The sequence below is a fragment of the Ammospiza nelsoni genome, chromosome 8 (genome assembly GCF_027579445.1).
Source record: "Ammospiza nelsoni isolate bAmmNel1 chromosome 8, bAmmNel1.pri, whole genome shotgun sequence".
NCBI lineage: Eukaryota > Metazoa > Chordata > Aves > Passeriformes > Passerellidae > Ammospiza > Ammospiza nelsoni.
The window spans coordinates 3,598,445-3,623,986 of NC_080640.1; the positions used below are offsets into that span (position 1 = coordinate 3,598,445).

At 49.4% G+C, this 25,542-nt stretch overlaps 1 protein-coding gene across 1 annotated transcript in view; it reads right to left on the bottom strand.

Annotated features, from left to right (window-relative positions):
* Positions 1 to 25,542, bottom strand: part of LHPP (phospholysine phosphohistidine inorganic pyrophosphate phosphatase) — a 76,964-nt gene that overhangs the window by 26,806 nt on the left and 24,616 nt on the right. The window lies entirely within an intron of this gene.

Consider the following 25,542-nt stretch of genomic DNA (forward strand, 5'->3'; position numbering starts at 1 on the left):
AGCTTGCTGCCACGGCTCGGCCAGCAGCCAGTGCTGCCTCCCTCAGCTTCCACGGCTGTGGGTGCACTGCCCTCCCAACAGCCCTGAGCGTGTCCCGGACACTCTGTGGAAGGAGATGATCTGTGTGATTGGATGTCCATGGCTGTGGGTGCCTGCACTGCCCTCCCAACAGCCCTGAGTGTGTCCCGGACACTCTGTGGAAGGAGATGATCTGTGTGATTGGATGTCCACGGCTACAGCCCTGAGTGTGTCCCGGACACTCTGTGGAAGCCGTGGAAGGAGATGATCTGTGTGATTGGATGTCCCTTCCAACCCAAACCATGATGTGAGGGAGGGCAGAGCCACTGCTCCCTGTGGCTCCCTCGCCCTGGCTGTCCCTGCAGCTAAATCAGGATGCTGCACACGGGGCAGGGAAATCCCACCTGCACTGGGCTGATAACAGGGACAAAGGATGCCTCAGGAGCCCAGGCACAGGCAGAATAACCTGTCAGCAGATGTGGGGGAGCTGGACTGGCCCTACAGCTCCATTCCCCACCAAAACTGATGAGATCTGAGCTGGTCCAGCCCACCACAGTGCCTGTACAGCCCCATCCACCTGAGCCAGATATCTGGGGACAGCATGGGTGACATCGTGGGGTTTAGGGTCAAGATCTGTCTTTCCTAACCAACCCTACAAAGGGAGTTTGGCTGGTCATGACTTAGGGACACAATACAGGACACAAGAGGAGAGAGTTCTTGCATTCATTGTCAGGCATGAGAGCTTTGTTGTAAGAGGCTGGGATTATCCTGCTCACTTAACTTTATGTAATCTTTTCAGAACTAACATTTCATTTCACCCTTTTACTAAAAGAAACACTGGCATGCATTCCTGTTTTGCAGATGATCACACTTGACACTCTTGGGAACGAGGAGCTCATTCAGCCTTGTGGTGTGCCTCTTGCTCTTTGGGGTCTGCACATGTGTCCAGGTTCAGTTTATCTCAGCTAAAGTGCATTTCCTTTGTTTTGTTTTTCTTTTCCTTTTTTATAATATCTAGTTTATGGATCTGTGCTTGGCTGCAGTTCTGTTAAACACTTGAAGATGTTACCCAGCTCCTCTCTTTTCAGTGGAACTCCAATGCATTTATTCTGCTTTAACAAAGCCTTAATCTTGCCCCTTCCTGACTCTGTGCAGGGTTCAGTGTTCATTACTCCCTGAAACAGCCAAAACACCACATAAATTTGGCTGCTCCTGCTTGGTTCTCAGCACAAATTGCAATTAGTGAGCAAGGGCTTCATTCTAAATAATTTTTCTCCCATTGTCTGCCCCAAAGCTGGAGAGGAGCAAGAGATTGGAGGGGATTGAGTCTGGCAGCAGTGTAGTTGAAGGCACATCCCTGCTCCCTGCTGTGCTCCTGGAGGATGTGTGTTCAGAAAGCAGGAGGCTTTAGCCACGAGAGCCATGTATTATCACCCTCTGAATAGCCTGCATTGCTGTTCTCCTACAAAAACCCAGGGAAGGCTCTTTATCTGAAACCAGAATTGCATGAAAATTAGCTGGAGCTCATGAAGTAGCATCTGCGATATCTTTTTTTTTTAACCCTGCTTTACCTCTCCTCATCTCAAACATGTAAATCCTGTCCCTAACGAGATTAATGGCACAGAAACCTCAGGAGCAAAATCTGTGGCTTTTGGAGGAACACAGAGCTGGGTTTTCTCAGTAAATCACATTCAGGTGCAGCTCTCAGGTGCCTGCTGACTGCCCCAGCTCTCCCCAGGGTTACATGGTCATGTTTGCACACACAGACACAGATCCACATGCATTTGAGGCTTCCCCATGTCCCAAAGCTCTGAATTCATCCTGAATTAGATTGAATCACCTCAGAATCACAGAAGGTTGAAAAAGACCTCAAAGAGTCCAGCCCCACCTGAACATCTTTTGAATCCCTCCAGGGATGGTGACCCCACCACTGCCCTGGGCAGCCTGTCCTATTCTTCTCCTAAACTTTATTTCAGGGTGTTGAGGTGTCTGGACATTTCAGGGTGTTGGATTTTGGACATTTCAGGGTGTTGAGGATTTTGGACATGGCCTCTTCTGGCTGCAGGCTCTCTCCTCTGTGTGCTGCCACAGGAGTGACATTATCTCATGCTCGTGAGTCTCCTTTACAGCATCTCCTGCCCCTCCAGCTCCTGGCAACCTCTTTGGCACATAATGAGGTTTACTCACTCAGTGCTGCTCCTGCTCCCCGCTCAGAGGGTTGGGTACTTCTCCTTGCAGAGCTGGAGGCTGCAATTCAGCCCTCACTGGGCTCAAACCCTCTCTGCCTTGCTTGTGAACTCATACCACAGACTTGGACATCAGGCAAGCAGGACTCCTAAATAACCTTCAAATTCTGGTGTAAAATTCCCTCCTCTATCAACGCAGGGCACACCCAGGACTTGATAAACTGAGCAAATACCAGCCAGACATGGCTAGGTAGGGCTCTCTAAAATGAGATTATCCTGGAACTGCAGAACTCACAGATATCGTGCCACTGCCATGGCAGGGCTCAGCAGCTGCCAGGGGGTTTGGGATGATCCCAGACCATTCAGGCACTGATTTGGGCAGAGAGATGTGTCCAGAGCAGCCATAAAAAAAAAAGCTGTGCTGCTGTGTCACAGTGAGAGGGGAGCTGTGTGGGCAGCCCCAGTTACAGAAGTGTCACTGGAGGCGCTGTGGCACCAAGACCAGAAGGGTTTGCACTGCCAGACTTGCTGCAACAAGTGCCACACCTCAGCCCTGAGCTGGTGTGAGGAGCTGCTGAGCCTGGCTGGTTTCTGGTGTGACCCAGATGAGATGTTCTGACTGGAGGAAGCCTTCAGTTCTGGTCTAGGTGTCACCTCAGGAGCTGCCTGGTGACACCCTGACTCATAAACCACACGCTCTTCCTGAGCTCACACCTCCTGCTCCCCAGCCCTGCCCCTGAGCAGCTGCTGCTCTCACAGAGCCTCTTCCCCGCTCCTCGTGGCCAGCAGAGCACGAGGCATTCCCAGCTCTCCCCATGTCAGGATCCAGCACATCCCTCTGGCTGTCCTGGATTGCCCAAACCCCTGCCAGGGGGCTCAGAGACCCTGGCACAGAGCCCAGGGTGCCCCTGTGGGTTTGATTATGACCCATGGAAAAAATTACCAACCTTACATGAAGATCCGCAAGCCACAACAGTTTAAGCAGAATATTAGTGAAGTTATCATGGGGTGAAAAAGTAGATTTTGGGGTTTCTGGTATGGGGGTTCAGGGGGCAAGATGGAGGAATCTGGGCATGTTCAGCCTTTCTCCTTCTTCTTGGCCTCCATCTTCTGCTGTGATGTTGGCACTTTTAGATTGGTTTAGAGTAGAAGCTCACTGTCTAACATGGGTGATAGGTATTAGGAAGTAATGATAAATATTGTACATGTAGTTTTTAGTATAAAAAGATAGTACACCCCAGGGGCAGGCAGAGTGCCTTGGGCTGTCTTGCTGAGTGGACCTTGGCAGGCCAGGAGAAAGAATTTTATAGATAAGAAACAATAAACAACCTTGAGACCAAGAAATGAAGAGCTCTGACTCCTTCTTCAAGTGCTGGGCTGGGAAAAGAGACTTTCTAACTTTTCTTGGGGTCACTCTGAGCAGCCAGAGATCCCGACAGCCCCACAGATCTGTCTGTCTTTTGGGGGAAAGCCAGGCTGGAGAGCAGATCCCTTCTACCAGCTTCTGTCCTGTCCATCCTAGGGGCACCTTGAACATTGACATCTGCTGGGCTGTTCCTCAAAAATCAATCCTTGGCACCAAATTCACACAAATGATGCACCAGCTTGTCAATGTGTAACTGCCCATGTCCCACTGGTATTTTTGGGGTCCTGCTCCCCCTCAGAGGTGAGTCTGCATTTCCCCTGTGCCCTCCCAAGCACCTCCAGGTGATTTAGAATCAGGAAGGGTTACTGCAGACAGCTGAAGGTCACAGCTGGGAGAACAGGGATCACAGATACTCAAAAATACTTTTATGGTGGTTGGAGAGGCCTCAGAAGCAGTGAGTGTTTGACTTTGCACGCATGTCACTTCTGGGAGGAGCTGGGTGGAGACACCACCTCCAGCAAATGGCTTTCTCCTGCCCCAGGCAGCACCCAGAGAACAAGAAAGGGCTGTGCTTTGTCTTAAAGCAGTGCAGAAACAGGTGCTGCCAAAAGAGTGGAAGAAATTAAGTCCAGTGCTTTCCAGGGAGAACACTCTGTCTGCAATCCCTTCCTCATCTGGCATTAAAAATTTGGATTAAAGTAGGTCAGTTCCTCTCGAGCAGCAGAGGTGAAAGGCAGAGCTGAGAGCCCTTCCTGACCCCCTGCACTCTGACATTTCAGCTTGAGCTCTGCTCTCCCTGGGCACTGCTGCTGTACCAACACTCAGCACCTTCCCTGGGGCTGCTGGCAGCAAAGTTTTAATGCTGTTCAATCTCTGCCCATCTTTGCAAGGTAACAACAACTCCTGGCCCCACTCTCTGTGCCCAAAGCAAGGCACAAAATGGTGCCTCTTGCTCAGCAATTAGATATGCAAAAGGTTCAGAATTGCAAATTTCCCTCTCTCCCACAGGGCACAGGGTTGGAAGGGACTGAGGGCAGCATGGAAAGAACAATCCAGATCTATATTCCCTCAATTTTTGAGAGCACAAGAAAATTTTGAATGGATACATCCTTTGAAGTAACATGAATTCCACTTGGATGAAGAATTTAATTAAGTGCTGCAGGCTTTAGACAACACATTAATATTTCCAACAGTTTGATCCCAAACAGCAATTAAAGCTCTTTCTGATATGTGCTAATATGTGTTACACGTTTTTGTTTTAATTAGAACAAGATTGTAATCCATACTTCAGTTAAGTTCATTACACTTAGAATCTTAATGCAATCAAAAGACCAATCAGTCATTAGCTAAGTCCATTTTAATTAGCATTTACAGAAAACTTTTAACTGTGTGCCTGTCCTTCACAGCAGGTGACGAGATGGAGAATCATCTCAAGCTCTGTATTTTGTGTCCCTAACTCATAACCAGCTAAACTCAACTTGCAGAGGTTGCTTAGAGGCAGCAGCTGGCCCCAAAACCCCAAAATGTCACCCTTTATTCCCTGAGCAGCTCATCTGGGCTGGCCCAGGCCAGGATGGCATGGTCAGACCTGGCCATGGAGGTGTTCTGGTTTTGGTGTTTCATGGTGGTGTTTTGGTGGTGTCATAGAGGTGTTCTGGGGGTGTTTCATGGAGGTGTTTTGGTGTTCTGGGGGTGTTTCATGGAGGTGTTCTGGGGGTGTTCATAGAGGTGTTCTGGGGGTGTTTCATGGAGGTGTTCTGGGGGTGTTTCATGGAGGTGTTTTGGTGTTCTGGGGGTGTTTCATGGAGGTGTTCTGGGGGTGTTCATAGAGGTGTTCTGGGGGTGTTTCATGGAGGTGTTCTGGGGGTGCTTCATGGAGGTGTTTGGTGGAAATTGGAGCTGCAGGGCCAGTCCAGCTCCCCCACACCTGCTGACAGGTTCCTCTGGCCTCCTCTGTCCCCACATGTCCCTGTGGCCTGGGCTCTGTCCCCACATGTCCCTGTGCTCCTGACACCCCATCACGAACCAGCTGGCTCTGAGTCACCACCTGCCCCTCCCTGGCACAGCCACAGAGGAAACCTTCACATAAATCTCTGCAAAATCTGGAATGCCATGGAGATTGCTCACACCAGGCTGAAAACAGCATCTTCTCAATGCCCAGCATCCCAGCCAGGAAAATGTGCTGCCTTTGCTGAAACAAGGAGATGGATTTTCCAGAATTCCCCAAAATCAATTGGCTAAATCTGTGAAGTTCAGGATATATACATATATATAAATATATTAAAAAATATATTGATAAATATATAAAATATATATGTATATATATTTCATATTATATAATATATAATATATAATATATAATATATAATATATAATATATAATATATAATATATAATATATAATATGCAATATATAATATATATTATTTATATTATATACATATATATACACATATATACATATATATGTGTATATATATGTATATATACATATATGTGTGTGTGTATATATATATGTGTGTATGTATATATATATATGTATATATATATGTATGTGTGTATGTATGTATGTATGTATGTATTTGGGAAAACATGAAAACTAGACATGGAAAAGTCAAATTGGAGCTGCTGTTGGACAACTTCCACATGGTTTTTGTAGAGCACAGGCTGATTTTATCTTCTCCCATCAGACTTTGCCCCACGTTTGGGACAAGGCTCCCCACAACAGGGAGGGAAAGAATTCCCCTTTCCCTGTCCCCAGCTCTCTGAAAACCAGAATGCAGGATTTTGTTGCAGCACTATAAGTGGTGAATTGCACAGGGCAGGAAGAATTAATGATTTATTCCTTCATTCCTCAGTGCAGGCAAGGCCAAACCCTCCGTGAGAGCCAAGGGCTGTGCACTGATCCCTGGAGGTGTTTTACTGTGTAAAACCTTCCTGAAACTCCACATGAGGAGGAATCTGTTGGGGCAGAGGGTTTTCCCCTGCACAGCTGCATTCTGGGAGCACACCCACCTGTCCCTTCCCAGCAAAATCACTAATATTGTATTTTTGTAGACTTCAGGTGCCTGATAAATCTCCAAGTGTCACCTGGAGAGGCCCCTCCTGCCTCCCTTTCACTGTTCCCAGCTTCCCAGCCCTTGTATCAGGATAACACCTGAATGGCCCCAGGCACTGCAATCCCTTCCTGCAGAACATCAGGTTCCTTTGCTTTCAGCTCCATTCCCTTAATCCCCTTCTCCCCACAACACCTGCTCCTCAGGCTCTGCTCACTCCCTCCCAGGGCACAGGATAACAAATTGACTGCCACCTTTCATTATTTTTCCTGGGAAGGAATATTTTCCCTGGCACTGTGGTACATCCCACCTGGAAAACACACAGCCCAGCTTCACCCTGTGAAAGGGATTTAGCTGCTGGTGTTGGAAATTTTGGCGGCATTCTGGGCTAAGTTTGTGCCTTAAAAGCCAAATCTGAATTGATTCCCTCCCTCAGGAGGGACAGGGGATGTTTTAGGAGCAGCACTGATGGATTGCTCACCTGGAGGATGCTGCTCCCACCTGGAGGCTCCCACCTGGCCCTGGCAGCCCCAGGTGCACCAAGGCAGCAGCACCCACTGAAAGGTGCCCCCAGTGCCAGCGCCACATCCAGCACTGCCATGGGACCACAGCAGCACCCACTGGCCCAGCTGAGCCCTCTGTTTGCCACCCCAGAGCCTCAGGAGGGCTTAATCCTGTTTTTAGGAGATCTAATCCATTAAACAAATGCATTATGCAGATTTGCTTTTCTCCTGGAGCTCCAGCAGAGCTCTGGGCTCACATCTCTCAGTCACACACAAGGTTTTTCGCAGTGGGCACAGAACACATCAAAAATCTGCCTGGCACAACCAACCACCCTGAAATTTCACAGATTTTCCAGCCATGGACACTGCCATGTACCTGCATGCTCTGCCTCCCTCAAACCTCACCCCACAGCCCAAATCCTGCCTGGCCCAGCCTGAAGAAGCCAAAGTCACCCTGAGCAAGTGAAGACTGAAGACCACAGCCCAAAGGATGTGTGGTATCTATGGCCTAGTAAAGAAGGAAAGGGAATTTTTTATTTTCTTTTTGAACTTACAAACAGAGCAGAAGACAAACCCAGTGGGAAGAAATCCCAGCTCTTTCCTTTTAATTGAAAGTAGATCCATAAGATCCTCCTAAGTCTACTGGCTAATGCAGGCACTGGGAGGCAACTGGAACACACTTCCCAAGGGCAGGGTATGCCACAATCATTGCATTTAAAAGTCACAGGGGTTTTAAGTTTAAAAGTAAAAACTGCACTGATGTTCCCTTTTCCCGCACTCACTCACTGCTCCTGACCTCCTTCTGCTAATGCAGGGAGCCTGATTTTGGAACAGTCCCAGAGAGATCAGAAATAAGCGTGAGTCAGGGATGAAGTTTCAAAGATGTGATGTGGCAGCGATTGGATTTCCCAGTGTGATGTGTCAGCTGAAGCCTGGCACTGTGCTGGACCTGCTGGTCATGGGAAATACTCCAGGCTGGACTCAAGAAGAAGGATTTCTTCATGTCTGGTGGATCAATGACCTCCAGCAACCATGAGGTCTCTTCAGAGTTTATAAATAAATAAAGAAAAGGAAGATTTAATCTCCCTACTATGCAGCACACTGCATATGCAAATATTACACACATGAATATAAAGCAAACTAAATTCAGACGTCAAACCCTGCACCTGAACGTCTATTAATTAATTTTTCAACGCATTTTTCAGGTGAGATTGTGGCTGAATGGCCAAAGGTGAGCAAAAAGCCCCCAGTCCCTGCTGCTGGGTGGAGAGCTGGGCACCACACTGGGGTGTGACATGGGACAGGGCACTAACAGTGAGGCAAAAGAAAACATTGCACAGGTTACTTCTCATAAAGAGCTGGCTTTTCCTACAGGAATATCTGCTCCAGAGTGGCTGGGAGATGGGACTGTGGGGAGTGGAACTGTGGGAAAGCAGCCCTTGGATCCAGCAGAGGAACGAGCTGCCTTTGATGCCATCTGCTGGAATGGTGGCTCCAGGGCCTGGGAGCTGCAGAGCACAGAATCAGGGCTTGTTCCCCTGCTGCAGGTGGGATGCAGGTTTGGAAAGGCTGCTGCTCTGCTGAGAGCACAGAATCAGGGCTTGCTCCCCTGCTGCAGGTGGGATGCAGGTTTGGAAAGGCTGCCAGGCCACGGTGATGCTCTGCAGGCGCCAGGGCTGCAGTGGGACTGCCAGCAGCAAAGATTTCAGAGGATTCCCACTCCAGGAGTGCTGGTCCTGCCAGCCCACAGATGTCCAGGGAGAGCTGGCAGGGAGGCAGAGCCCAGGGAATGCTGTGAGGCTGGAAATGCAGGAGGTGATGGCACTCCTAGCAGTGGAGAGGAGTGTGATGGTGATCACAGGGGTCTGAGGATGAGGGAAAAGATGAGGATCTGACTCCATGTTTCAGAAGGCTTGATTTATTATTTCATTATATATATTACAGTAAAACTATACTAAAAGAATAGAAGAAAGGATTTAATCAGAAAGCTAGCTAAGAATAGAATAGGAAAGAATGAATAACAAAGGCTTGTGTCTCGGACAGAGAGTCTGAGCCAGCTGACTGTGATTGGCCATTAATTAGAAACAAGCACATGAGACCAATCCCAGATGCACCTGTTGCATTCCACAGCAGCAGATAACCATTGTTTACATTTTGTTCCTGAGGCCTCCCAGCTTCTCAGGAGGAAAAACCCTAAGGAAAGGATTTTCCATGAAAGATGTCTGTGACAGAGGAGGGACCCAGCAGCTCCTTAAGGGAGGAAGAGCTTCCTCCACCTGCAGCCAGAGCCCAGTGCAGGCACCAGACTGGAGCCACACGAGGCTGGGCTGCTGCCTGTCAGTGACAGGAGAGGCAAGATTGGGATGGTGTGGCAGAAATCCTGGGATTTTCCCATGAGGATGGGCCAATCTTCACCAAGTCACTGCACAGCACCACCCAAGTCTTCCTCCTCCTCCCCCATGTGCCTTTCAGAGCCCGTGACCAGCTCACACAGGAAAAGCAAGGCTCAGATCTCTGCTCATCTCTCTTGTGCTGCTGCTGCTTCCCCTCTCACTGAACCAAAATCACCAGCTTGTGCTTCATGCAGACCCTCTGCAAGACAAACAGACAACACCTGGGTGCTTTTTGAGTCCTAGCTATTTTGGAAAGATGTTAAATGCCACATTTCCCTTCCTGGGGTGATTATTTACAGGAGGTTATGCCTTTTCTTTAGGAACCACAGCAGGTAAGACCAAGACTGGCCCAGGGTTGTTTTTCTCCCTGTCCCAGTAATTATGATTTGCAGATAGGAAATTGCTGACTAGTGTCCCCTTGGATGGCAGAGCCAGCAATCTCAGGATAAAGGACATTTCTCCCACACTGCCTCCCAAAACAAGCTTGACAACATCAAGGCAGCCACGTGGCCTGGCTGGCTCCTCCATCAACCAGCCCTGTGCTGAGCCCTCCTGTGGCTCTACAGCACTGCTGGGCCTTTGGAAAGCTCCTCTCTCATCCTGCTGTACAAAAGATCCAGCAGAAAAGGCAGGGAAAGGAGAAAGGATTGGCTGCCATGGGGAAGGAGTAAAGGTGGTGTCAGTGAGCAAACAGCAAACTCGGATAAACCACAGGAATAAACTTTTCTCCTGTAGCTACATGAGACTTCCCTGCTATTGGAAAGGACAGCTGGCCAAAGCAGATAGAGGAGAAGCCCAAACTAACAGCAGATCTTCATAATTCCACGCTGCCAGTATCTCCATTCCAATAAATACACAGCCCAACCAGCTGGCCCCTGCAGTGCTGTGCCAATGGGCTGCTCCTTATCCCTGTTTGGTGCTTGGACAAGCAGCAGAACCAAGAGTTTTCAAAGGGAATTAAGAACAAGCCTGAGAAAGTCGCTTATCTGGAAATAAAAGCCCTTCAAAGCAACGTGGATGGTTAGGATCACATTTGGGATTTGTGTGTAAGCCCGAGGACAGGAGCCCCACAGCCCAGTGCTGGTGGGGGGCTCATTCTGCAGCATGTCATTTCTCCTGAAGGGACATCACAGAACCCAGCAGGACCCCCATCCTGTGTCCCACTGACCCCCATCCTGTGTCCCAACACCACACCCAGCTGCCTCCTGTGGCACAGAGCAAAGCACAAGAGGGAATCAAGGCACATTTTTCAAATAAAGAAACAAATAAATAAAACAGGAGTCTGAGGCAAGGGGATGGAGAAAGGAAAAAAAAATGATGGAAATGACAGGATGAGTGAAGACTGAACACACCTGAGGTGTAATAAGGGGAGGGGTTGACTGAGTAAAAAAAAAAAAAAAAAAGGCAAATTCAGTATATTCTGCTCACAGGGCCACACATAGCCCTGTTTAACAGGTTTTGTTGCCTCCAGCATTTCCTGGGCATCTGCCACGGAGATCTGGGCTGCCTCTCGATCCAAACAAATGGGATTGATTAAATCCTATCACACTCTCAAGGATTTCTACAGGCAGCCTGTTCTGTACATTTGCAACGCGGCGCTCTGACCAAATTCCCCACGGAGCAATTGCTATAGGAAAACTGTTGTTTTACTGCCCTGTCAATCCTCTAGGAGGTGCCCATAAAGGCAGCAGCTCCTGCATTTCCTTGGCAATCAGCCTCTTTCCCCAGGATGGCCCCCTGGGAGCAGGGAGCTTGTTCTGCTGTCAGGATGAGATGCCCTGCGAGGGGCTGAGGGATGGGGTTTGTCTCCAGCCACCCCTACAGGAGTGTGGAGTTCTCCCTTTGGAAAACAAGGCTGGATGTGAGCTGGAACAAGCAGCTCAGCTTCTTCTGTCAGTTCTTCCCTGAGTGCTGCTCTCTTGGACAGAGCCTGCCTGGCTGTGTGTGTGGGTTTGGCTCAGAGCAGGGCCAGTGCTCTGATTGCTCCCCAGCAGCACTGGCTGGGTTTGCTCTTCCCCCAAACACCTCCCTGCACCTTCCCCGTTGCCCAGGGGAGGTCAGAGGGTGAGCACAGCCTGTCCCTGAGGGGTTCTGAGCAGGGCCTGGCTTTCCCTGGGCAGCACTGCCTGGGATGTGCCCCCACAGCATGCAGCAGGGACTGGGCACAGCACCCAGCAGGGACTGAGCGGGGACAGCTCAGCCCCCAGCAAGGGGGACCCTCCTCAGCAATGCCACCCTGGGCAGGAGGAGCTCTGGCAAGCAGGGCACAATGCCAGCATCACAGAGGGCACTGAGGGAAGCTTTTGATTTTCCTGGTCTGCCCAGAGCCATAGAGAGATGATTTCTGCTCCCAGGAGAAGGATATCATCCCTGGGTGTGTTTAACAGAGTCTGGATGCGGCACTGGGTTTAGCTGAGGTGTTGGGGCTGGGTTGGACTCCATGATCTTCAAGGTCTCTTCCAACCCTGTGATTCTGTGAATTCTGTGTATAGGAAGTGTGAGAGCAGGCAGGCAGTGTCAGAGGAAGCTGGAGCTGCTGGCACTGCTGATGTGCCTCTGCAGACCCTCCCTGAAGCCAGCAGGAACTGGGGCTGGCACAGAGAATCCCATCCCATGCTGGGGCTGGCACAGAGAGTCCCATCAAGACACCTGAACAACCAAAATCCCCTCCCTGAGCAGCCTGCAGCCAGGCAGGGACAGGCACTGGGACAACCCCAGGGACCTGAGCTGCAGAGCTGTTCATCCATTCCCATCAGACCCAGCAGCTCCTTCCCATCCAGGCAGCATGGAATGACACTCTGCATCATTATTCAGCCTGGGTTAAGGTTTGAATGTTTCTATGGCAAACTCCACTGCTTCCTTTTGGTTTTCCTCTCCTGCTGGTGACAGGCTGTGCTTTGGCAGGGACAGAGCTCCTGGGAATGGCCACAGCAGGGTGTGGGAGGAGGGTGCAGCATTTGGAGCTCAATGATGCTCACTGCACCTGGAGCAGAGGGTCCAGGCACTGATGGAGGCCAAGGGAGTCACTCCATCCCACCCTCCTCCACCACCCTATTTAGCATCTCCTTTACTGCACTTCCCAAAACCCCCCAAGAGCAACTTCTGAGACACCTCACATTTACACAGCATGAAAATCCCCTCCCAAGACAGAGCACAAACACTGCCACAGCATTTTGCAGCTGAGAACAATCCCAGGTCAGGATTTCAGGAACATCCCTGCCTCTTGTGAGTGTGGGCTGTGATGTTTTAAAAGTAAAAAAAAGAACAGGAAGATTTGGGAGGTGCAAGATATTAGATTTGGGAGGTGCAAGATGTTTTCCAGCTTGTCAGGAGTGATGGGGAGGCTCCCACTGGCTTCAGACAGGGAGGGACCAGACCTGCTCATCTCTCCACACAGATGGCAGCACTCCCTGTTCCACAGCTGCTGCACAGCTGGCAGCAGGAGCCTCAGCCCCTGCCACAGCCCTGGCTGGCACCACCTCTGCCAGGGCTGCAGCAGGAAACCTGGGAGATATAAAAAGCTCAGGAGTGGCTTTGATTTCCTCTTCCTCACCCTTGGAGCTGCTGCTGGCTCCAGGATCAGCAATCTGCCTAAGGAGGGTTAAATGTGGAGCAGGGCTGGCACTGAGGGGATTTCTTCTGCTCTGGAAAAAGGGAGGTTCATTTTTTGCTGCTCCCCAGCATTTCCCCAAGCACATGCAAAGACTCCTTCCTTTGTCTCATTCAGACCAACTGTTTTGTAACTTCCAGGTGACAAAGCACTGATGTTCCCCCATAAACCACAAATCCCACACCATCCAACAGCTCACCCCAGCTTTGCAGGGCTTGGATGCCTGCAGAAATGTGATCAGGCACAGGGGAATGGCAGCACAGGAGCTGGAGCACAGCACTGTGAGGACACTGCTGTGGCAGCAGGGACACTGGAGCCTCCTGTACACCCCAGACACATCCCAGCCCTTCCTGTGCCCCTGATTGTCTCAGGGTCTCCACTGCTCAGACTGGCCCCAAGATGTGTTAGAAAGTCTCTTTTCCCAGCCTGGTGCTCAAAGAAGGAGTCAGAATTCTTCAGTTCTCATTCTCAAGGTTGTTTATTGTTCCTTATCTATAAAATTGTTTCTCCTGTCCTGTGATGGTGTTCACAGGGGTCTCATGTTGAGGGAAAAGATGAGGACCTGACTCCATGCTTCAGAAGGCTTGATTTATTATTTTATGATATATATTACATTAAAATTATACTAAAAGAATAGAAGAAAAGGTTTCATCTCAGAAGGCTAGCTAAGCTAAGAATAGAAGGGAATGAATAACAAAGGTTTGTGGCTCGGACAGAGAGTCCAAGCCAGCTGACTGTGATTGGCCATTAATTAGAAACAACCACATGAGACCAATCCCAGATGCACCTGTTGCATTCCACAGCAGCAGATAATCAATGTTTACATTTTGGTCCTGAGGCCTCCCAGCTTCTCAGGAGGAAAAATCCTAAGGAAAGGATTTTTCATAAAAGATGTCTTCCACTAGACCAGGTTGCTCCAAACCAACCCCATTCAGCCTGGCCTTGGACATTTCCAGGGATGGGGGAAACATGCAGGGGAAAAAAAACCCAAATATTCAGGAAATAAAAATGGGAAGGTGCTGAAGAGGGGAAGGAAGGAGCTTTGTTCCCTTCCCACCCACAGCTGAAGCTGGCCAGGTCCTCCTCACCTGCAGAGCCCAGTGGAAGGAGAATGCTCTGAGTGTCTCCAGCTGATGCTTGGCCTGTGCTCCCATGTGCATCCCCAGTTCCCACGGCCTCCAAGTGGTGACAGTGAAAATAACCAGAGCAGATGAACTCCCAAGTATTCAGATTACCAAACTGCACCTCCATAAATCTGTCAGATCCCCTGCTGTAGGAAAGGGTCTGGGGTGTTGAACAAATAGGCAATAAATTTCAGAGGATTTGGTAAAATTGGGATTGTTGTTACTTTTCCATTCCAAGAGGACTAATCTGGGTTCTAATTATCCCAGCTACATCCAGGCTTTTCAATAGCTCATGCACTGATAAATGAAGCGTTCACTCTCACAAATGCCTCTCCTTCCCCTGATGGATGCAATGTGTTCCAGATGGATGGAGAAACCTTTCTTATTCCCTCTTTTACACTTGCTAAGCTATTTCCAGGCATCCAGAGCAGCACAGGTGTAAATCAGCAGAGCTCTCCCCATTTACTCCACTCCTTGGAGCAGCTGAGGATCCAGCCCCTCATTTCTAACCCTAAAAGCACAGATTACACAGAGGTGATGGTCCCATAAACGAGTGAGGTAAGAAAAAACCCCACCACACAAACACAAAAGGCATTAATTGCACAAATCACTCTGGGCCTGCCAGCCCCTGCAAAAAGCCACTTTAATTAGGCTGATTGAAATGCAGACAAGGTTTTTTTCCACCCTCTTTCCACTGAGGTCTTTGTACCCAATTTGTATGAACAGGAGCTGGCCTCCACATCCTCAGCCAAAACCTGTCCTCTCCCTGCTCTCCCAGGAGCCAGGACAGGGGGAAGAGGAGCCCCCAGAGAAGAGCAGCCCCTGTGCCTGATCCCTCTGCTGATGGAGGGAGAGCAGCCCCTGTGCCTGATCCCTGCTGCTGATGGAGGGAGAGCAGCTCCTGTGCCTGATCCCTCTGCTGATGGAGGGAGAGCAGCCCCTGTGCCTGATCCCTGCTGCCTGATGGAGGGAGAGCAGCCCCTGTGCCTGATCCCTGCTGCTGATGGAGGGAGAGCAGCTCCTGTGAGTGATCCCTGCTGCTGATGGAGGGAGGCAGGGATGCTTTGGTGATGACAAAGGTCAGTGCTGCCCGCAGAGGAGCGGGTTCTCCCTCTGCCCCGCCACTCTGTGATTCCCAGGCTTTCCTCAGGGCACTGGGATTTTCTGAGTGCCTGCCCAGGGCCAGCTGGGAGTCCATCTGCAGCAGGGCTGAGCCCACACGCTGCCCCTGAGGCGGTCACGAGTGGCATTTCCAACATATGTTTGCACAAAATGCTCGCGTCCCTTCAGAGCGAGCACGTGAGCGCTCAGCCCTGTGGGCAGTGCCAGCTCTGAGCTCTGCCTCCTGCACAGGGAGGGACTGCAGAGCTCTGCTCCAGAAATAAATGCATTAATGTTTGTGTTTAACCATCAGAAAGACAACAGAAAAATAAAGAATGGAGAGGGGAAGGTGTTGTCCTGTGAGTCCCCCACAAGTGTGCAATGGGGAAATGAGGATTCAGCATAGGGAAGGGGATGTAAGTGTTTCATCAAGCACTGCTCCTCAGAGTAAATGCACAATATGGCTCAATTCATGCTGTAATGGTCTTTTAATATGCAGTATTTTTATCTGCATGTGATCTGAGAGCTTGTGCTACGTGCAGCAGCGCTGGCCAGCGCCGTGTGTCTGCCAGCGACTCTGTCCACTGTCTCACCAGCCCAGAACCCCCTCCCTCCTCCCAGGCAAGGCTCATCTCCCTTAAAACCACAGCACAGACATCTAGGGATGTGTTTTCAAAGAACTCCAAAAGCTTATGCACATAAGAATACAGCTTTGTGCAAAACTACTGCATCACGAAGCTCAGGGGCTGTTGAGCACAGAGTGATCAGTCATGCCAAAAACTGCAGAAGGGACTTTTCAAAGCAGAAGCCCATTTGCTTGGGTAAAAAGGCAACTCCCCACCTCTCCACATAGTTTAAGGATGACAGGGAAGTCGGGTGTTTGCTAGAACATCTCAAGCAGCAAGGAAAACTAAAAGTGCTCCGTTTGCAAGAACGAGAGCTGGCTCGTGCAGCGTGTGCTCACTCTCACGTCTGTCAGCTCCACTAATGCTCACTGGAATGAAAGGTCTGTGCTGGAGCTGCAGCAGGGCTGCCATTCACTCCTGCAGTGCCAGATTTACACCAGCTGCTCAGGTTTAGCCCTTGCCACTCACCCAGCTGCTCCAATTGGGCTGTGCCTCATCAGGAGTGCCAGGGATCAAAAGCTCAGAGGTTTCACTGCCTGCCTGCAAGCAGAGATCTGTCCCTGGGTCAGGCTTCAAGATTTCATGCAGAAAAAAGGTAAACCATGGAAAAAACTGGTCAATCCCCTGTCTGGCAGCTTGACGTCCTTGTATTTGATGCTGGCGTGGAATTAAATTCCTGACCCTGCCTGGGTATCATTGCCTGCCCCAGGCTCACCTCTGTGACATCATTTCCCAGTGTCACACAGCCAGTGTCATTGCTGTAATGATCTCAGAGCGCTAAAACCCCAAGAAGGAAGGGCTGCTGTGCCTGAACCCCATTCTCAGTCTCTACCCAATACATTGGTTTCCTATCAGATGTCTGTGTTGACACGGTAAAACTCTTTCCCTCTTCATTATCAGAGTGGGGTGAAAACGCCCAGCAGCACACATGGAATCAGCTCCTGACACAGTGTTTACACAACAACAGCAGCTTTTCCAGCTTCACTGGGGACCCAGAGACCAAACAGTGCCCATGGTTGTGCTCCAGGCATCCCTGCTACAACAGCATCATAAATACATAATGAGAGTTTAAAAGGCAGAAGGAAAACAGACAGAGGAGAGTCCCCATATCACACTCAGCTTTCATCCTCTGCAAAGAGCTGCAGATTTCAGCACTGAGGGAAAAGTGTCCTTGTTAGAGGGGGAGCACAGGAGCTGCCTGGCAGCATCCACAGGGAAAAGACCCCAAGTTCCAGAAGAAAACTGCCACCACATTTTGTACACACTGTCACTGTTACACAAGAAAAAGCAGCTCAGCACAGAAGCATGAGGAACCGTGTTCAAGCACAGAACAAGAACAGCAAGGTCACCCATGCCATGTGAGCACAGATTTGGATCAAATCCCTGAAGGTTAGCCTGGGAAAAGCTGTTTCAAATATCACAGCACCAAAACCAAGGCAGTCAGTCAGCACCTGGCCATCTCAGGTGCTTCCATGGCCACCTCCAGCAGTGTCCATGCACTTGCAAATCCAAATCATGCACAGCTGTGGCCAATATCACCACACACCACCGGGTGGTTTCACAGCCAGAGCCTTGGGAGCAGCACAGTAACTTTTAGCACACTTCAAAGGAAAGGAAAATGTCATCTTCACAGGGCAGACTCAGCCTGAATTGACTTTATCATTTATCCTCAAGTTATACACAGACAACACTCCCAAAACTCCTTTCCAACCTGCAGCTCCAATCCTGTTCCTCCCCCTTCAGGTCCTTCCCTCTCTCCCCTGATTCATGGCCACAGCAAATGTGCTGTTTGATTATCTGCTGACACATGCATTTAGCACTTCTCCACGGAAAGCAACGAGTTTGGAAGCTTTTCCAACTTCCCCTCTGGATGATGTCACCCTGGGTAGGCGCCAGGCTGGGTTTCAAGTGAAAATCCTTCACTTTGGGGTCAGACATCCTCCTATTTTTAGGCCTGAGCTCTGTTGTGCAGCCAACAGCTGAGCTGGACAGTTCTTGTTATTCCACGAGTCTGCTGGCTGTGTGCTGCCCACAGAGCCCTCTGGAAATTCCCAGTGAGAAATGTGTCCCCTCAGTCTGCACTGGGAATGGGGATGGGAGCTCCCACCTGGCTCTGACAGCTCCATCAGCCCACCCTGCCTCCCAAATTCCTGTGAGTGCCACTGCCCCATGTCCCCAGGTGCCACATCCACACAGCTTTTAAATCCCTCCAGGGATGGAGACTCCACCACTGCTCTCTGAAAATTTCTTTTTGTCAAGAAATTTTCCCCAAAATCCAATCTAATTCACCCCAGGCACAGCTTGAGGTCATTTCCAATTGTCCTGTTGTCACCTGGGAGAAGAGGCTGACACTCACCTGGCTGCACTCTCCTCCCAAGCAGTTACAGACCAAGAAGGTCCCCCCTGAGCTCCCTTTTCTGCAGGCTGAGCCCCTCCAGCTGCTCCTCATCAGACTCACTGCACTAATTTCCCTAATTGCAGCACCTGATCAGCAGTGCCTGTGCTGTGGCCATTTAAGCAAGTGAAGGAAGGAAAAGCTTTTGGGATGAGCTGCAGATCCACCCAAAGAGCAGCCAGGCTCCTGCTCTGCCCCTCCCAGCACACACCCTGTTTGCAGGGAGGCTTTTGGCTCAAAGGCCCAGAGGATGCAGCCCCCAGGCAGCAGCAGCAGCCCCGTGTGCTGAACCAGCTCCTCTCAGCAGGGCTGAGGTGGAACCAACCCCGCTGTGACAGCCACAGCAAACCACAGACAAGTGACAATTGGGATGGTTTGGGGGCAAAGTGTGACTGTGAGTCACGTCCCAGGCCAGCTGCAGGCTGTGTGCACCCAGCCAGAGCAGGGACAGGGCTGCCCTGCACCCCAAACCCTTCTGTCACCCACCCTGCACTGGAGCTCCTGCTGCAGCACAGCAGCACCCTCACACATCCCAGGCTGCAGCACACCCACAGCTGGCCCTGCTGCTGCTTTCTTTTTAACTCTGTGAGCCCCATCACCCTCCCAAAGGGGTGAAAGCCAGCCCAGCAGAGGCTGCAGGAGGGCAGCAGCTCCTGTGGCTTGGGGCTGGCAGCCCCTGTTCCCCCAACAAAACCTGCATCCCCCGTGCAGCTGCTGGAATCACAGAATTGATTGGTTTGGGTTGGAAGGGACCTTAAATCCCACCCAGTTCCACCTTCTGGGACACCTTCCACTGTCCCAGCTTGCTCCAAGCTCTGTCCAACCTGGCCTTGGACACTTCCAGGGATGGAAGGCAGCCATTCTGAACCCACTCATAGAGAAAAAAAATAAATGTCACTGCCTAAGCCTGCAGGGACTCTCCAGCATCCATGGGCACACAGAGCAGCATTTAAATAGGAATGCCCAGGTGTTCTGTGCTTGCAGGGTGCCAGCACAAGGCACTGCTGCTCCTGAGCATGTTTACAGCACAAGCCAGATTAAACTTCAGATATTGAACCATTTGCTGCAAGGGAGTTACATCAGCAGCTGACGTGCCCTGTCTCTCTCTTATTCGCTTCTCTCTGCCTTTGAGAACAATGCTCTGCCTTGGTTTTATCAATCAGAGCAGTCTGAGAGGACTCCCTGCATCACCAAAGAGCCTGGAGGACATTGAGCTACAGGAAAAGACAAGCAGAGAGGAGGAACCTGTGCTTTAAAAAAAGGGAAATCTCTAATGAAACCCTAATTGTGCAGCTGTGCCCTTTCTACAGCACATTTCAGCACTCTCATCTGCATTTTCAAGGAAATAAACTGGTTTTCCATTGGCATGGAATTCATCAATGCTGCCAAAGGCTGGACAAGCTGATGCAGCTCAGCGCTCTGCAAGGGACAAGAAAGGCTCCTTTCACTGGGGAATGCTTCACTGCAACCTTCTGCTGAGAAAAGGGATAAAAATAGGGATAAAAATCAGTGAGGAGCATCCCCTGGGCTGTGCTGCTCAGGTCACAGGTGCTGTGCAGGTAGACACAGCCTGTGGAAGCCCTGGAAAAGCCCTGAACTGCCCCCAGCAGCAGCTCAGCTCAGGAACTGCAGGCAGGAGGGAAAGGAAAACACTGTGGACAAGCAGCTGCCAAGGGCTCTGGTGCTGCTCAGGCAGGGCAGGAGGGCGGCTGCCAGCCCAGGCTGCCAGAGCACGTCCCGCCAAGACAGCCAGGCTCCAGAGCAGAAGGGAATGAAAGAAGAAAGGCCATTGGCCTTGGGTGCTGTCAGAGAGGGCCTGGAAGTGCTTTGGTCCCATATCCCAAACCAGCTGAGCCACGTGTGCCCCCAGGTCCTGCTGCCTCTGGCTTCAGGTGGCACAAACTGGCACCAGCTCCTCCCCTTGCAGCCTTTACCAGCCTCAGAAGAGGAGAAACAGAAACCTGAGCTGCCTCTGAGCTGGGAGGATGTGAGGCAAGAGGGGAAGCAGAATTGCAGCTGATGTGGTCAGTGCCAGCCTGCTCTGCAAAGTGCACCTTCCCTTCCCTTCCCTTCCCTTCCCTTCCCTTCCCTTCCCTTCCCTTCCCTTCCCTTCCCTTCCCTTCCCAGGGCTGCAGGTGACACAGCTGACTGCAGGGTCTGCCATGGGACAGCTCCTGAGGAATATTGCTTTTCCTCACTCACCTGACTCATTCCTCCTTTATTTCTCCTGCTCTCATTGCAGATTGATCTTTTTTCTGATATTCAGGTGTGTCCTGAGCACACACTGCTCCCTCGAGGTTTGTTATGCTACCAATAAATAAATTACCTGCTAATAAACCCCCCTCAAACTCCCACTTCCCTTTTAGGCTGAAGATAATTAAATTTATGCATGAGTTAGTAATTTCTGTGACTGGACACTGGAATATACTGGGAAGGTGGAAGGCTGTGCACACTAAGGCACTGCAGGATTTACTCTGAGCTTCCTCTGCAAAGCTGATTCAAATATTATGGTAACCAAACTGTGGTGAAGCAATTGATAAAACCATGTGAAGATCCTCTCACAGACAGAGCAAACCATCATTTAAATATGCAATAAAGGGTGATAAGGCTGTGCCTTGGCCCTGCCTGCAATCAGCCATCACAACCAACTCACTGACTCCAGCTTTAATAAACATTGCTTAAGACATTAACCAACATGAATACAACTTTTATAATAAGTTATACTATATATATATTGTATAACTTATTATAGAACTTTTGTGTGTTATATATTATTATTGTATATTATATATGATTATATGTATTATTATATATTTATACTTACTGTATAACTTATTATAAAAGTTATTTTATATATATATATATATACACACACACACACAGACAGGTAATACAACTTTTCACAGTGCAAATGTGGGTTGGAACTCTTTCCATTTAATACTTGAAACTGGTTTAATGATCAGGATGTGAGGCCCTAGGAATGCCTCTGGCTGTGTTCCTGCACAAAGGGAGTGTCTGCCTGCTCATTCTCATTGCACACTGCTGGTACCCAGGAGATGGGAAAGAACTCCTAAAATTGTTCATCTTGGCTGGTTGGTAACACGGGGAGCAGGAAAGGGGGGGTGGAGGGATGCTCCTGCTCTGCAGAGCAGCAAGAGGTGACTATTTCTGCACAGAAATTGTCATGAGTGTCACTGAATTACACAGTGACAGCAGTGAATTTACCATGTGTGGAATATTTTTTAAGAATACTTTTATAACTCCATTTAATGACAGAACCTGTTTTTCCCAATCCTTAGCCTAAAAGATTTCTCTGCCCCAACTTCTGTCTTGGTCACATTTTGATTTCTCTCCTGGAAAGCAAATTCACTACAAATTCTGTGTGATTTCTTTAACCAGGCAAGAGGAGCAGATCACAAGCCACTTTATTAAGGAAGTCAGGGTAATTATTCTCAGAGGATAATTAAAAAGTAGGGACACATGAAGTAACCTGACCCAGTTCTGAGAGCAGTGGCAGAGCTGGCAGGAGATGGCAGCTCCCAGGGGCTCCATCCCTGGGGAACCCTTGATGTCTGCAATGAGGCACCTCAGGGATGTTCACTGATGTCAGCATCAGCCATGGCCATAGATAAATCCCTGATCCAAGGAAGGAAAGCCCAGGTGGGCACTGAGAGGGGATGAATCCCCACTGCCACATTCCAAAGCCAGCCCAGAGCTCTCAGGTGAGCAGGGGCAGTGGGCCATGAACACTCCTGGCTGCTACCACACATCAGCAATGGAAAAATTCATCATTTACAAATTTACAAATCAAAATCTCTAAAAAAACTCACAGGTGAGCAGGGGCAGTGGGCCATGAACACTCCTGGCTGCTACCACACACCAGCAATGGAAAAATTCATCATTTACAAATTTACAAATCAAAATCTCTAAATAACAACGAGTAGAAGGGGGGAAGCAATTCTCACCCCCTACCAAGATCCATCTGATGCACCTGGAAGCTGCTTCCAGAGGTACAGGGAGACACTTGGAAAAGCCTCAAAGTAATTTTTTCTCTGCTCTAACTTGCAGGCTACAAAAAGGAATGAGGATATCACACAGCATTGCAGAATCAATAGTTATTGTGGGAATCATTGGTTTGATGTCAAGGCCAATTAGCTGCAAGTGGAATTAGCACATGCCCTGAGCTGGAAGACAAGAACATGTTCTTCCCTAGATGGGAAAGATGTGGCCAGGTGTGCACAGAAATTCTGGAACTGGCACCACATTTCCCAGTGCTGACAAATCCCACAGCCCTCAGGAGCCTGCAGCAATGGCCTGGTCTGTCCTGGCCATGGGACAAACAGACAGGAGAAACCTGCAGCCCAGACTGACCCTTTGCAAATGGAATTTACACCAGGAAAGGCCAGCACAGCTATTCACCCTGTGTCAGGTCACCCAACACACCAATCTCATCCCCTCACCTTCCCAACTTTTGCTCTGATCTGTGCCAGCAGATTTATTCTGTTTCATTATTTATAGCTTTTCTGGGACTGATCTATGCCTGCTTTGGCTGCTGAGGAAGAGTTCAACATTTGAGATGGAGGGAAACAGGCAAAGTGTGTCACATTAAAGGAAATGCGCTTTAATGTGTGTGTCACATTAAAGGAAACAGGCTGCACAGGTTTTAATTGACTTTAAAGATCCAAGAGAAGCAAGACAAAAGAGCCAACTTGCAGGACTCCACGCAAGGTGGTGCAAAACTGAATGTTTAATCCATATTTTGAATCTGGTGCTGGGAACAGCCAGGAGTGGAGAGGCTTAGCTGAGGTCAGGGGGGTGAGAGCCTGGGGAGGAGGCAACGCCAGGGCACATCCCTGCATAACCTGGGTGGGCAGCAGACCTTGAAAACCACAGAGGTGTAGAATCAGAGAGCATCCTGAGCTAGAAGTGACCCAGGGATCCTCAGTGCAGCTCCTGGCCCTGCACAGACACCCCAACAATCCCACCCTGTCCTTGGGAGCATTGTCCAAACTCTCCTGGAGCTGTGCAGCCCTGGGGCTGTGCCCATTCCCTGGGGAGCCTGGGCAGTGCCAGCACCCTCTGGGGGAAAAAACCTTTTCCTAAAATGTTCATGTAAACTGCACTGAGCCCTGAAAAAGCAGGAGAGCTGCCCCAAGCACCCTTGTGCAGCTGGGGACATCCTTTGGGTGAGGAAGGAGGGGGACAACCCCAGCCCAAACCATTCAGTGGTGCTGTTATTGAAACTTGTGGCAATCCCAGCACTCCACCAACACCTGCAGCAAAGCCCTGGCAGCTCTGTGCTTTAAAGGAGTTTTGGACAAACAGCCAGGATGGTGGGGAAGCCCCAGGCCGTGGCTGACAGTGTGCATGAGCCAATGATGCCATCCAGAGGTGCTCGGGTGTAGCACAGAACTCTCTGTCATCAAAGGCTAAAGGCAAAGATACCACCTTTGTATATCTTATATATCAGATTTTAAGCTAACCTCACCACCAAATAATTACATTTTATTTATTTTTGATTTATCTTGCCCATCCCTTGTTATTTTCTGTCTCTCCTCACCGTGTGCCTTGATTTTCTAAGCGTACTAAATAAGTCATTCTGAAAAATACAGATACACCTCTGACCTCTCCTGGCAAACGGGAGTTACTTCATTCTACTCCCAGTGCTGAGAGCAGGCCTGGCACAACACAGGGAACTGAGAGAGACACTCATCTGTGTCTGACTGCTCTGCAACAGTGCCTGGGCTGAGAAAGCACCAACCCCACACTGAAACAGGAAACAAAATCTTTGTTCCCCATCCAGGACAGCCAGCTACTCCTTTCAGCTGTGAGTTCATGACTCGAACTTGACACAAGAAAATGCCTCTCTAGCATAGGATTACACACATTTATGTGTGTTTGTGTGCACAGAGTTTGTGCCAGCTGCCTGAGCAGTGTGGATGCAACATCACCATTTCATGACACATTTCATGATGGGTAAAGTACAGAACAGGAGATATCTGGTCAGCAGCAAAGACCTAATTCACCGCTGTGTGCAAAGGTACCTTCTTTGCTGGCACCTGGATCTGTGTGGCAACAAAATGGGGCTTTGCAAAGTGATTCCATTCATATCAGCATAAAATCAACCACTGAATCCTTATTTTCTCCATTAGGAACCTTATGGGATTATAGCCACAGAAAGTCCTGAGTTGGAAGGGACCTGCATGGATCATCAAGTCCAGCTCCTGGGAATAAAAAGATTACAGACAAATAATCCCAAAAGCATAATTTTTTAATCTTTGAGATTTCCCAAGCTTTATTCAGACACATATCCGATTTTCAGATGTACTATCTTAAAATTTTAGAAAATACAATACACTGTACCTGACTTTTTTTCCTCAGAAACCATCACTTACTGGTCCATTAGAATTCAGGCACAGGGTATTATTTTATCACCTTACACAAACTAAAAAGGAAAATTTATGAACAGATTGACTTGGAAACAAGCAAAATAACTTTTCAGATAGTTAATGGCAAGCATAATTGCCATGTGCTGTATCCCTCCTTTATAGTCTCAGTATTTCAGAGTGAAGAAAAACTGAAAATACAAATGACATCAGATGGCAAAGGGTGTGGCTGAACCATTCTACAAGGAGGCATGGTTCTGGGTAAGGGGAGATGGCTAAAATGAGATTTTGGTGTTGGGATCACAATGTCAAGTGGAGGGACAGGTCTCTGCACTGCATTTGGAGCCACCTTGAGCTGCCCTCAAACCCAACCTGCTCAGCACTGGCCATGTCCTGTTTAGAGGTGCACTCTGTGCCCCCTCAGCAGCTGGCCTGTGGCAGCTCAGCGAGAGCACAGACCATGGGGACAGCAGCACAAGGACAGGTTTGCTTTTGGAGCCAGGGATGACCCTACAGGACCCTGCACTCTGGCAAGGTGAGAGCTGGGGAAGCAGCTCTTGTGTTTCAGACACCTCAGGGCTGAATGTGTGTCTGGAGGGAAGGGCAGACATATGGAGCCCTTCCTAAAGCTGTGAGGGAGGAATGACCCACAGGGATGGCTGAGTCAACAGTCTAATTTTATAATCCCAATAATATAACCCCTGTCATAGGTTTCAGACATGTCTTATATCAAGTGTACAACACTTTCATGCAGCAGCAGGAAAAAAATAAGCAAACC